Here is a 12,818-nt window from a genome sequence, read left to right as displayed (position 1 = left end):
TGCTAATAAAGCCTAGGGGATCCTGGGCTTTACTAACAGAGGCATAGAGTACAAAAACCAGGCAGTTATGCTAAACCTTTATTAAATCATTGGTTAGACCTCAGCTGGAGTATTGTGCCCAATTCTGGGCACCGCACTTTAGGAAGGATGTCAAGGGTTTGGAGAGGGTGGAGAGGAGATTTACAAAGATGATTCCGGGGATGAGGGATTTCAGTTACATGGATAGACTGGATAAGCTAGGGTTGTTCTCCTTAGAGCAGAGAAGGTTAAGGGGAGATAAAATAATGAAAGGTATTGATAGCGTAAATAGTGAGAAACTGTTTCCAGTGGCAGGAGGGTTGGTAACCAGAGGACACAGATTTAAGATAATTGGCAAAGGAACCAGAGGGGAGATGAGAATTTTTTTTTACACCGCGAGCTGTTAGGATCATGGAATCATTGAATAGAATCATAGAAATTTATGGCACAGAAGGAGTCCATTTGGCCCATCGTGTCCATGCTGGTCGCAAAAGAGCTATCCAACCTAATTCCACTTTCCAGCTCTTGGTCCGTAATCTTGTAGGTTACGGCACTTCAAGTGCATATCCAAGTACTTTTTAAAAGAGGTGAGGGTTTCTGCCTCTACCACCCTATCAGGCAGTGAGTTCCAGACCCCCACCACCCTCAGACGAAAAGTCAGAAGTCACTGAATGGGCAAGCGTTTCTCAACTTCACGGGCATGCTCTGTAAGTTTTTAACTTTGAGTTTCGGGTAATCAAGGTATTTGATTTTGGTGGATGTTCTGGATTTAGAAATAAGTAAGAAATGTAGAAATGTAACGAAGTAAGATTTGAGAATAAGGATCTCTGATAAGAAATGTAAGCTAATTGTTTTTGAACTGTTAATGTTGCGACTGACTCAACAGCTGTTAACCGAATGTCGGCTTTTAAATAAATTTTAGAATTGTCTCACAGAGTATTTCTGTATAAACTCGCGAACCCAATTTCTGTACACTCTTTTGTAAGGAGTTGCAGAACTCTGGGGGGTATTCCGGACCCTCATAATATCCGGAAGGTTACAGTCTAGTTAAACTTATTAAAAGTGCTATCCGGAGGATGGTAACATCTTTAGTCGTTCCTTTCCTTTAGGGAGAGATAGCCTGAACCTTTAGACCCATTTAAGCGTCTTATAGAATTCGGCTATCTCTGACTTTAGTTGAAGGTGAACGTCTGGGGAATACGCCTGATCTGGGGTAGCCAAAAAGGGCTAGGACTTGTAATTATCCCTTCATCTCCCCCCTCCCTGAAGGTGCTGATTCTCTTCCCCTCCCCTGAAGGTGCAGACTCTCTCCCCCCTCCCCTGAAGGTGCTGAATCTCTCCCCTCCCCTGAAGGTGCTGACTCTCTCTCCCCTCCCCTGAAGATTGAGAGGGGATCTCATCGAAACCTATAAAATTCTGTCAGGCCTGGACAGACTAGATGCAGGAAGGATGTTTCTGATGGCTGGGGAGTCCAGAACCAGGGGTCATAGTCTAAGGATAAGGGGTAAGCCATTTAGGACTGAAATGAGGAGGAATTTGTTCACCCAGAGAGTGGTGAACCTGTGGAATTCTCTGCCACAGAGGGCGGTGGAGGCCAGTTCATTAAATATATTCAAGAAAGAGTTGGATATATTTCTTAAGGCTAAAGGGATCAAGGGATATGGGGAGAAGGCAGGGACCGAGTACTGAATTTGGATGATCAGCCATGATCTCATTGAATGACGGAGCAGGCTCGAAGGGCCGAATGGCCTACTCCTGCTCCTATCTTCTATGTTTCTATGTTTCTATGACTCTCTCCCCCTCCCCTGAAGGTGCTGACTCTCTCCCCCTCCCCTGAAGGTGCTGACTCTCTCCCCCTCCCCTGAAGGTGCTGACTCTCTCCCCTCCCCTGAAGGTGCTGACTCTCCCCTCTAATGCAGCAGCAGACTATTGGATGAGCTGAAGTTTACGGAGAGTAGAGGTTGGGAGGCCAGCCAGGAGTGCGTTGGAAAAGTCGAGACTGGAGGTAACAAAAGCATGGATGAGGAGTCCCTCTGTAGATGGGCTGAGGCAGGTACGGATACGGGTGATATTACAGAGGTGGAAATAGGCGGTCTTTGTGATCAAGAGAATATGGGGTCAGCATCTCAGATCTGGATGAAATAGGACGCTGAGCTTGCAAACAGTCTGGTTCAGCTGCCCCTATCCTAACTTGCACTAAGTCCCGTTCACCATCATGCCTGTGCTCACGGACCTACATTGGCTCCCGGTCCAGAAACACCTCTGTAATATATGTGGGTAGAACAAATGAAGGACAGAGACACAATGTGTTGCTAGTCAAGGTTTACTAGGCCAGAGCGAATTGAGCATGCTCATACTAAACCATGTGACAATACATTACACTGCTTTCCCCTTAAAAACAATGTACATAGTCCCCTCTCAAATGCAACAAAACTATGGTCCCACCTTTCCCAGCATTACATGTACCACATAACAAACACTCCCGGCTTTCCTCTTTAAAATGAACTACAAATCCAGTTTAATAACAGGTTTGCGGAGCCTTCCTGATCTCCAATGGTTTTGGTGTTGAACCAATTTTCGGGCTGTGTTGTTCTGGTTCTGAACTCAAAGATGATCCTGTTTCTATCTCAGATTTGTTTGAACCTGGTACATCAGTTTTTGAAGTCTGAACGGAGTCAAACTCATGTATGTGTTCATGATCAAGTGGTTCAAGATCACGTCTTGGTTCATCTCTAGCAGAGATCATTTGGTCTACATGAACACTTCAGATGTTGTCACCAATTTCAACCAAATATCTCGGTTCCACCAACCTCTACTATGGTTCCTATAGCTCACTTGTGTGAACTCGACTTGCCAGGGGGAGTGAGAACACGAACACACTCGTTTTGTCTGAAACTGCATTCTTTCTGATTTCTGTCATAATAACGTTTCTGACTCAACTGTTTCTGTTCAACTCTTGAGGCCAAGTTTGGTTGAACAAGACTCAATCGTGTTCTCAATCTCCTCTTCATCAAGAGTTCTGCTGGAGTATATCTACTTGTAGTGCGGAGTAGTTCTGTACTTCAGCAAGAAATTTTTCAAATGTTGCTTTATGTTGAGTCCCGAACAACCCAGCAACACTTGCTTTTTGAGAGCTTCTTTCACTATTCTGACTGACCTTTCGGCTGCTCCGTTTGAAGCTGGATGATATGGTGGAACGAGAGTGTGTTTGATACCGTTCCATTTCATGAACTCTTGGAATAGAGCAGAACGGAACTGAGGGCCATTGTCAGAAACAAGCTCTTCAGGTAAGCCGTGACCTGCGAAGATAGACCTCAATTCATCTATGGTATGTTCAGTTGTAGTTTTTGATTAAACTTACTCTCATGTGTCCTTACTCATGATAGAGCAGTCTGCCGCTGTGTCGATATACATATCAATATATTGGTCATTGATCAAAAGTTTTGTATGGAAGTTTTTCTCACGACTGTCAGCGTTGCCGCTGGTGGCATAGATACTATAGATGCCATTTCTTCAACATCAGGTGTGGTCACTCAATATTGTGAACTCTCTTTTGTTGTCACTGCTTTGCATTGCCACTAGAATGGTTTTTACTTCCTGCTTTCAATCTAGCTCTGCAAGCTGTTGAAATATGGCCTTCTGGCAGTGAAAACACTTCACATTTCTGTATTGGTAGGACTGTGGTGAGTGATTTCCATTGCAGCGATAACAATTCACTGAACTGCTCTCACCGACATGCTTTTGACTTGGTCTCACAGCTTTAGGTTTGGCGGAGGCTTTGTGACTGTAGACCTCAGCTGCACTAGTCACTTGAGTTGGACGGAGCTCCCTAGCATTCTTAGACACCATCTCCATAGATAGGGCCATTTTGCATACTGTGTCAAACGTTAGGTTCAGAGTGTTCAGTAACTTGGACTGTGTGCGCTCATCCACCAGTCCACACACAAACTTATCTCACAACGTACGATCCAAAAATGTGGCGAAGTTACAGTGCAGAGACAGGTTTTTAAGAGCTACAATGTGCTCACTGATGGTTTCACTTTGTTTTTGATTTCTGGTACCAACCTTATAGCTTTCTGCTATTTCTAATGGCTTTGGGTCGAAATGGACCTCGAGTTTCTCGACAATGTCTTCAAACGACACACCCTTCGCTTTCCCTGGCGCGAATAAATTTGCCAAAGTTCCGTAGACATCTGGCTCAATCTCTGCAAGAAAAATTGCTTTCTTCCGTTTATGAATTACTTTATTTTGAACTTGAACATTCTCATCAGCACCTTCGGTCTCAATAATGTTATTGGCCTAAAAAACATCTCCATCCGCTCAATGTAAGAACTGAATGGTTCGTGAGCTCGATCATACAGGCCGAGGCTTCCGATGAATCCCTTAGGCATGGCCATCATTGTCCCGATCCCGTTGAACAGTGACTCAGCCGCTACCTGTGTACCTGTGAGAATCAGTGCTGCTGTTGCTGTGTATACATACACGCGAAGGTGAAGCACAGACAATTCTACATCAGCATTAACAGTAAAACATTGCCAAACATTCAGTTTAGGTGTCACAAATTCACCTTAAACTTTTCCACTCGAAGGTTGAACACTGTCCTTCCATGATCCCTAAAAATGGCTGCGGGATCCCATCCTCATCGCCAAAAAAGTAATGTATGTGTGTAGAACAAATGAAGGACAGAGACAGGATGAGTTGCTAGTTCATGAGCTTACTTTACTGGGCCAGAGCAAATTGAGCATGCTCATATTAAACCATGTGACAAACCATGTGACAATACATTACAGCCGCGATTTTAAAATTCTCATCCTTGTTTTCAAATCCCTCCATGGCCTCACCCCTCCTTGTCTCTGTAACCTCCTCCAGCCCCACAATCCCCCAAGATTTCTGCGCTTCTCCAACTTTGGCCTCTTGTGCAGCCCCAATTTTAATCACTTCACCCTGGTGGCCGTGCCTTCAGCTGCCAAGGCCCTAAGCTCTGGAATTCCCTCCTTAAACTTCTCCGCCTCTCTACCTCTCTATCCTCCTTTAAGACGCGCCTTAAAACCTACCTCTTTGACTACGTGGCACAGTTTCAAATTTTGTTTGATAACGCTCCTGTGAAGTGTCTTGGGAGGTTTTACTACGTTAAAGATGCTATATAAATGCAAGTTTTTGTTGATTCTCTCCCCCCTCCCCTGAAGGTGCTGACTCTCTCCCCCCTCCTGAAGGTGCTGACTCTCTCCCCCCTCCCCTGAAGGTGCTGACTCTCCCCCTTCCCCTTAAGGTGCTGACTATCTACCCCCTCCCCTGAAGGTGCTGACTCTCTCCCTCCTCCCCTGGAGGTGCTGACTATTGCATCTTGACCGAACAGTAATGAATAGAGGAGACGGAATGTATCTTTTACTATTTACTGAGTAAATGGGTGGACATTACAGCACATTGTCTTTCACTTTCAGTTTCGGGTTCTGCCATGCAGACAAAGTAAAACCGAGCCCCCCAGCACCCCCTTCAGGTAACACCCGGGAACTGGGACAAACTTAATTGAAGCAAAACTCTAAACACAACACTCCTTTCCCCCAGATAAAACCCCTTAGTCCTCCAGGCGTCTGGACGGCGTCTGGGACGGAATCTAACCCGACTTGAGCGCCGCTGGACAGGCATAGTCGGGGTGCCACTGCTAGCCACAGGAAAACCTTCCTCCGTGGCTGATGACTCCGTGACACCTTCTGTCGATGTGGCTTCCGTCGTTGTTGCAGGAAGCAGGCCGTCACTGCCTGGCAGAGGTGGCGGAGACAATGGCCTAGCCTGTGACGTCTCTGTTATTCTCACCGGAGTATGACCCCGTAGCTGGTCTACGTGGCGTCTGTGTAGCTGGCCATCAGGTGTACGGACGCTGTACGACAGGGGACCCGTGGCCTGCTCCACCACGGCAGGCATCCATTTGTCTCCTCCTGCATAGCAACGGGCAAACACAGTCTCTGACGGCTCGAACTGCCTGGCAGTGCCCTGGTGCTTTTTAGCCAGCTCCTCTTGCTTTGTGTGCATCTCATCCCTATAGTCCGGGTGTAGCCGGTCCAGTGCAGTCGCCAGCCGGCGACCCATCAGCATCTCGGCAGGACTCTTCCCCGTTGCTGAGTTTGGTGTGGTATGCTGTGATAACAGGAACCTGGCCAACCTGGTTTGCCAGTCCCCCACCGATATCCTCACCAGTGCCTCTTTTGTGGTTTGTACCATCCTCTCTGCCTGCCCGTTAGAGGAGGGGTGATAGGGCGCTGTGGTCACGTGGCGGATCCAGTTTCTGCCTGCAAAAGCCTTGAACTCCGCTGACGTGAAGGCTGCTCCATTGTCCGAAACCAGCACGTCGGGGACCCCATATGTGGCAAACAGCAAACGCAACGCATTGATCACTGCACTGGATGTCATGGAGCTCATGATAGCCACCTCCAGCCATTTCGAATGAGAATCCACCACTATCAAAAAGACCTTCCCCTGAAATGGCCCTGCAAAGTCAATGTGGAGTCTTGACCATTTACGAGTGGTCCACTCCCAGGGGTGAAGGGGAGCCTTGGATGGGCTATGGCGAGTCAGCTGACATGTCTCACAGCTCTTTACCACCTCCTCCACGTCTCGGTCTAACCCCGGCCACCAGACGTAGCTTCTCGCCAACGCCTTCATGTGCACAATCCCAGGGTGTGAGTCATGCAGCATTTTCAGCACCTCCTCTCTTGCGGCGGCAGGAACCACCACACGGCTTCCCCAGAGCACGCAGTTCTTGTGTGCAGACATTTCATGGCGCCTGTGAACGAAGGGCTTGAAATGCTCCTCCTGGACCTCGGAGGGCCAGCCATGCAGCAGCCAGCGTAGCACCCGTGATAAGACTGGATCTTTCTGTGTGAGTCTGCCAATCCGCTGAGCATTCAGTGGAGCCTCCGGAACCTCCTCCAGTAACAGCACCTTCAGGGGTGGTGGCGTCTCAGCCATCGGCCGGTTCAAAGGCAAGCGACTCAGAGCATCAGCATTAGCCAGCATCTTCCCAGGCCTGTAGCAAAGTTCATAACTGTAGGCCCCCAACATCAGACTCCACCGAAGCATACGCAGTGATATGATCTGGGGCATGGGCTTGGAGTGATGCAGGAGCCCCAAGAGTGGCTTGTGGTCTGTGTAGATGACGAACTGTCTCCCTAACAGGTACTGGCTGAACTTCTTTACCCCAAATATGATGGCTAGGGCCTCCTTGTCAATCTGGGCGTAATTACGTTCTGTTGTTGAGAGTGTTCTTGAGGCAAAACTGATAGGCACTTCCCGGCCATCTGGCTCTATGTGACCCAATAGAGCTCCCAGCCCGTATGGTGAGGCATCACACACCAACACCAATGGCTTGTTTTCATCATAGTGTGCCAGAACCTTATCTGCTTGTAGCAGTTCCTTTGCCTGTCTGTAGGCTGTTTCATGAGCTGAGGTCCAGTTCCACACTGTTGCTTGGTCTAACAGCCTGTGCAGTGGCTCTAAGATTGTGGCTTTGCCCTTGAGAAAACAACTGTAGAAGTTTAACAGTCCGAGGAATGCCTGCAGTTCGGTTTTGTCCTTGGGGGTGGGAGCGCTCCTGATAGCCTCCACCTTCTCCGTAGTCGGATGCACACCATCTTTGTCCACTCGGAATCCCAAGAACTCCACCCCATTGGCAGCGAACACACATTTCTCCTTCTGAAGGCGTAGTCCTTCCTCAGCCAGCCGGTGTAGTACTTCCTGCAGCCGCTCATCATGGGCTTCCTGTGTCTTGCCTGTAATCAGTATGTCATCCAAGTAAGGCTGGACTCCCGGAACACCAGCCAACAGGGTGTCCATGAACCTCTGAAAGATTGCCACAGCCGTAGACACCCCAAACTGCAGCCTTGTGGCTCAGAAAAGTCCTCTGTGGGTGTTGATTGTCAACAGCTCGGCTGACTCTTCATCCAGGACCAGTTGCTGGTATGCTTGCTTGAGATCCAGCTTGGTGAACAGAGTGCCTCCAGCCAGTGTTGAAAACAGCTCTGTAACTGTTGGTAAGGGATACACATCTGGTAACACAACAGTATTAACCGTACATCTGTAATCTCCACAGATGCGCAGGCCCCCATCCTTCTTTGCAATGGGCACGATAGGGGTGGCCCAACGGGAGTTCTTCACTGGCAAGAGAACCCCTTGGTTCACCAGCTTATCCAGGGCCTCATCCACCTTTTTGCGCAACGCAAAAGGAACTGGTCGCGCCTTGAAGAACTTAGGCGCTACCCCTGGGTCCACTTTGATTGAGACTGACGGTCCCCGACAGGCCCCGAACTCACCAAAAACCTCTTCATAGTTCTCCAACATAGGCATTATGGGCTGTCGCTGTACCGTGTGTACTCCTGTCACTTCAATACTGAGGGGCTCAAACCAATCTCTGCCCTGCAGGCATGTGCCCTGCCCCGCCACCACATAAAGTGGAAGTGTGTCCTTGACTGCCTGATACTTAACTTCCACATGAATCATACCCAGCACCTGGAGTTGAGCTTGGGACCACTGCCGTAGCACGCCACTGACCTGAGCCATCGCCGGGGTTCACTTGGCCACAGCCTATTGTAAGTCTCTTCACTTATCAACGAACACGTTGAGCCTGAATCCACCTCCATGCAGAGTGGTGCCCCATTCATGATCACATTGCCGTGTATCCCCACCGCCCGTGGGGTAGCTGCTCAGCTTCCGTGGTATACACTGTGTACTCATCGTTGTCCTCCAGTGTCAGGGTGTGTGTCTGCGATGCTTGTGTTGGCTCTGCTGCAGCAGCCTGAGCTTTCTTCATGCAGACACGAGCTATGTGTCCTCTTTTCTTACAGAAATGACATACCGCTGACACAAATTTGCATGTAGTGGAACCATGGAGAGCCCCACAGCGGAAACATTTTCTTCCTGTCTCTTTAGTTGCCTCCATGTCTCTCGCAGCAGGAGCTGCGTGTGTGGTCTTGTGCACCTCCTCGGCGGCCTGAGATGGTGCTGTCTCTGTATGGAGCATACGTGTGTTCATCGATGCAGCCTCTGCTGCTAAAGCCTTCTCCTCGGCCAGTTGGAACGTCAGGGCCTTCTCCGCTAACAGCTGTCTCTGCAATGCCGAGTCCAGCACTCCACACACAATCCGATCACGGAGCATATTGTCTAAATGGTCACCAAAATTACAATGTAATGAGTGTTTCCTCAACTCAGCAATGTAACTTGAAATAGATTGTCCAGGCTGTTGTTTACAATTGTGAAAATGGAAATGCTGCACAATCTCTGAGGGTTTTGGGTTAAAATGTTTCTGCAGCTTCTCAATCAAATCAGCATAATGCACCTCACTAGGTTTATGAGGAGCCACCAATGAACGCAGGACGGAGTAAGTAGCAGCTCCGCATACACTTAGCAACACTGAGCGCTTCTTCTCTTCTTTGTCAATATTATTGGCCTCAAAGAAACACCCCAGTCTTTCTGCGTATTCCTCCCATGAACTGTCCTTATCCCCAGAGAACTTTTCAATACGTCCCAAGGTCGTCATAGTTTTAATGTGCACTGTCCCTTTAAGATCTACGGACTTTTTTCTGTTTTTTAAAAAATTCTTTTTCTCCTCCGGCCAGAGTTACGGTAGCTACACTCACGGTAGTTGCCTGGCCCGCACAATACTCTGTCTGCCGTCTACGTCGCAGCTAGCCAACTATCAAAATGCTGTTGATGTTGCTAGCTGAGTGGCCCGCTCGTCGCAATTTCCAATATCACAGCTGTAGGTTCGCATGTCTATCTCCGTCCTTCTAGAGAGTTCAACAGCCGCCTCGTCGCCAGTATTGCATCTTGACCGAACAGTAATGAATAGAGGAGACGGAATGTATCTTTTACTATTTACTGAGTAAATGGGTGGACATTACAGCACATTGTCTGCATGGCAGAACCCGAAACTGAAAGTGAAAGACAAAGTAAAACCGAGCCCCCCAGCACCCCCTTCAGGTAACACCCAGGAACTGGGACAAACTTAACTGAAACAAAACTCAAAACACAACACTGACTCTCCCCCCTCCCCTGAAGTTGCTGACTCTCCCCCCTCCCCTGAAGTTGCTGACTCTCCCCCCTCCCCTGAAGTTGCTGACTCTCCCCCCTCCCCTGAAGTTGCTGACTCTCTCCCCTCCCCTGAAGTTGCTGACTCTCTCCCCCCTCCCCTGAAGGTGCTGACTCTCTCCCCGTCCCCTGAAGGTGCTGACTCTCTCCCCTTCCCCTGAAGGTGCTGACTCTCTCCACCCTCCCCTGAAGTTGCTGACTCTCTCCCCCCTCCCCTGAAGTTGCTGACTCTCTCCCCGTCCCCTGAAGGTGCTGACTCTCTCCCCTCCCCTGAAGGTGATGACTCTCTCCCCCTCCCCTGAAGTTGCTGACTCTCTCCCCTCCCCTGAAGGTGATGACTCTCTCCCCTCCCCTGAAGGTGCTGACTCTCTCTCCCCTCCCCTGAAGGTGCTGACTCTCCCCCCCTCCCCTGAAGTTGCTGACTCTCTCCCCCTCCCCTGAAGGTGCTGACTCTCTCCCCCTCCCCTGAAGGTGCTGACTCTCTCCCCGTCCCCTGAAGGTGCTGACTCTCTCCCCCTCCCCTGAAGGTGCTGACTCTCTCCCCCTCCCCTGAAGGTGCTGACTCTCTCCCCCTCCCCTGAAGGTGCTGACTCTCTCCCCCTCCCCTGAAGTTGCTGACTCTCTCCCCTCCCCTGAAGTTGCTGACTCTCTCCCCCCTCCCCTGAAGGTGCTGACTCTCTCCCCGTCCCCTGAAGATGCTGACTCTCTCCCCCTCCCCTGAAGGTGCTGACTCTCTCCCCTCCCCTGAAGATGCTGACTCTCTCCCCCTCCCCTGAAGGTGATGACTCTCTCCCCCCTCCCCTGAAGGTGCTGACTCTCTCCCCCTCCCCTGAAGGTGCTGACTCTCTCCCCCCTCCCCTGAAGATGCTGACTCTCTCCCCCCTCCCCTGAAGGTGCTGACTCTCTCCCCTCCCCTGAAGATGCTGACTCTCTCCCCCTCCCCTGAAGGTGATGACTCTCTCCCCCTCCCCTGAAGGTGCTGACTCTCTCCCCCCTCCCCTGAAGGTGCTGACTCTCTCCCCCTCCCCTGAAGGTGCTGACTCTCTCCCCCTCCCCTGAAGGTGCTGACTCTCTCCCCCTCCCCTGAAGGTGCTGACTCTCTCCCCCTCCCCTGAAGTTGCTGACTCTCTCCCCTCCCCTGAAGGTGCTGACTCTCTCCCCCTCCCCTGAAGGTGCTGACTCTCTCCCCCTCCCCTGAAGGTGCTGACTCTCTCCCCCTCCCCTGAAGTTGCTGACTCTCTCCCCCTCCCCTGAAGTTGCTGACTCTCTCCCCTCCCCTGAAGGTGCTGACTCTCTCCCCCTCCCCTGAAGGTGCTGACTCTCTCCCCCTCCCCTGAAGTTGCTGACTCTCTCCCCCTCCCCTGAAGGTGCTGACTCTCTCCCCCTCCCCTGAAGGTGCTGACTCTCTCCCCCTCCCCTGAAGTTGCTGACACTCTCCCCCTCCCCTGAAGGTGCTGACTCTCTCCCCCTCCCCTGAAGTTGCTGACACTCTCCCCCTCCCCTGAAGTTGCTGACACTCTCCCACTCCCCTGAAGGTGCTGACTCTCTCCCCCTCCCCTGAAGGTGCTGACTCTCTCCCCCTCCCCTGAAGGTGCTGACTCTCTCCCCCCTCCCCTGAAGTTGCTGACTCTCTCCCCCTCCCCTGAAGTTGCTGACTCTCTCCCCCTCCCCTGAAGGTGCTGACTCTCTCCCCCTCCCCTGAAGGTGCTGACTCTCTCCCCCTCCCCTGAAGTTGCTGACTCTCTCCCCCTCCCCTGAAGGTGCTGACTCTCTCCCCCTCCCCTGAAGGTGCTGACTCTCTCCCCCTCCCCTGAAGTTGCTGACTCTCTCCCCCTCCCCTGAAGTTGCTGACTCTCTCCCCGTCCCCTGAAGGTGCTGATTCTCCCCCCTCCCCTGAATGTGCTGACTCTCTCCCCCTCCCCTGAAGGTGCTGATTCTCCCCTCCCCTGAAGTTGCTGACTCTCTCCCCCTCCCCTGAAGGTGCTGATTCTCCCCCCTCCCCTGAAGGTGCTGACTCTCTCCCCCTCCCCTGAAGGTGCTGATTCTCCCCCCTCCCCTGAATGTGCTGACTCTCTCCCCTCCCCTGAAGGTGCTGATTCTCCCCCCTCCCCTGAAGGTGCTGACTCTCCCCCCTCCCCTGAAGGTGCTGACTCTCTCCCCCTCCCCTGAAGGTGCTGACTCTCTCCCCCTCCCCTGAAGGTGCTGATTCTCCCCCCTCCCCTGAAGGTGCTGACTCTCTCCCCCTCCCCTGAAGGTGCTGATTCTCCCCCCTCCCCTGAAGGTGCTGACCCTCTCCCCTCCCCTGAAGGTGCTGACTCTCTCCCCTCCCCTGAAGGTGCTGACTCTCTCCCCTCCCCTGAAGGTGCTGATTCTCCCCCCTCCCCTGAAGGTGCTGACTCTCTCCCCCTCCCCTGAAGGTGCTGATTCTCCCCCCTCCCCTGAAGGTGCTGACTCTCTCCCCCTCCCCTGAAGGTGCTGACTCTCTCCCCTCCCCTGAAGGTGCTGACTCTCTCCCCTCCCCTGAAGGTGCTGACTCTCTCCCCTCCCCTGAAGGTGCTGACTCTCTCCCCCTCCCCTGAAGGTGCTGATTCTCCCCCCTCCCCTGAAGGTGCTGACTCTCTCCCCCTCCCTTGAAGGTGCGGACTATCCCCCCTCCCCTCCCCTGAAGGTTCTGATCTGAAACTCAATGTTGAGCCTAGAAGGGTATAAAGTGCCTAATT

The sequence above is a fragment of the Somniosus microcephalus genome, chromosome 1 (assembly GCF_052327205.1).
Source record: "Somniosus microcephalus isolate GS21.2 chromosome 1, FLI_Smic_1.0, whole genome shotgun sequence".
Classification (NCBI taxonomy): Eukaryota; Metazoa; Chordata; class Chondrichthyes; order Squaliformes; family Somniosidae; genus Somniosus; species Somniosus microcephalus.
This window is presented reverse-complemented; position numbering follows the sequence as displayed.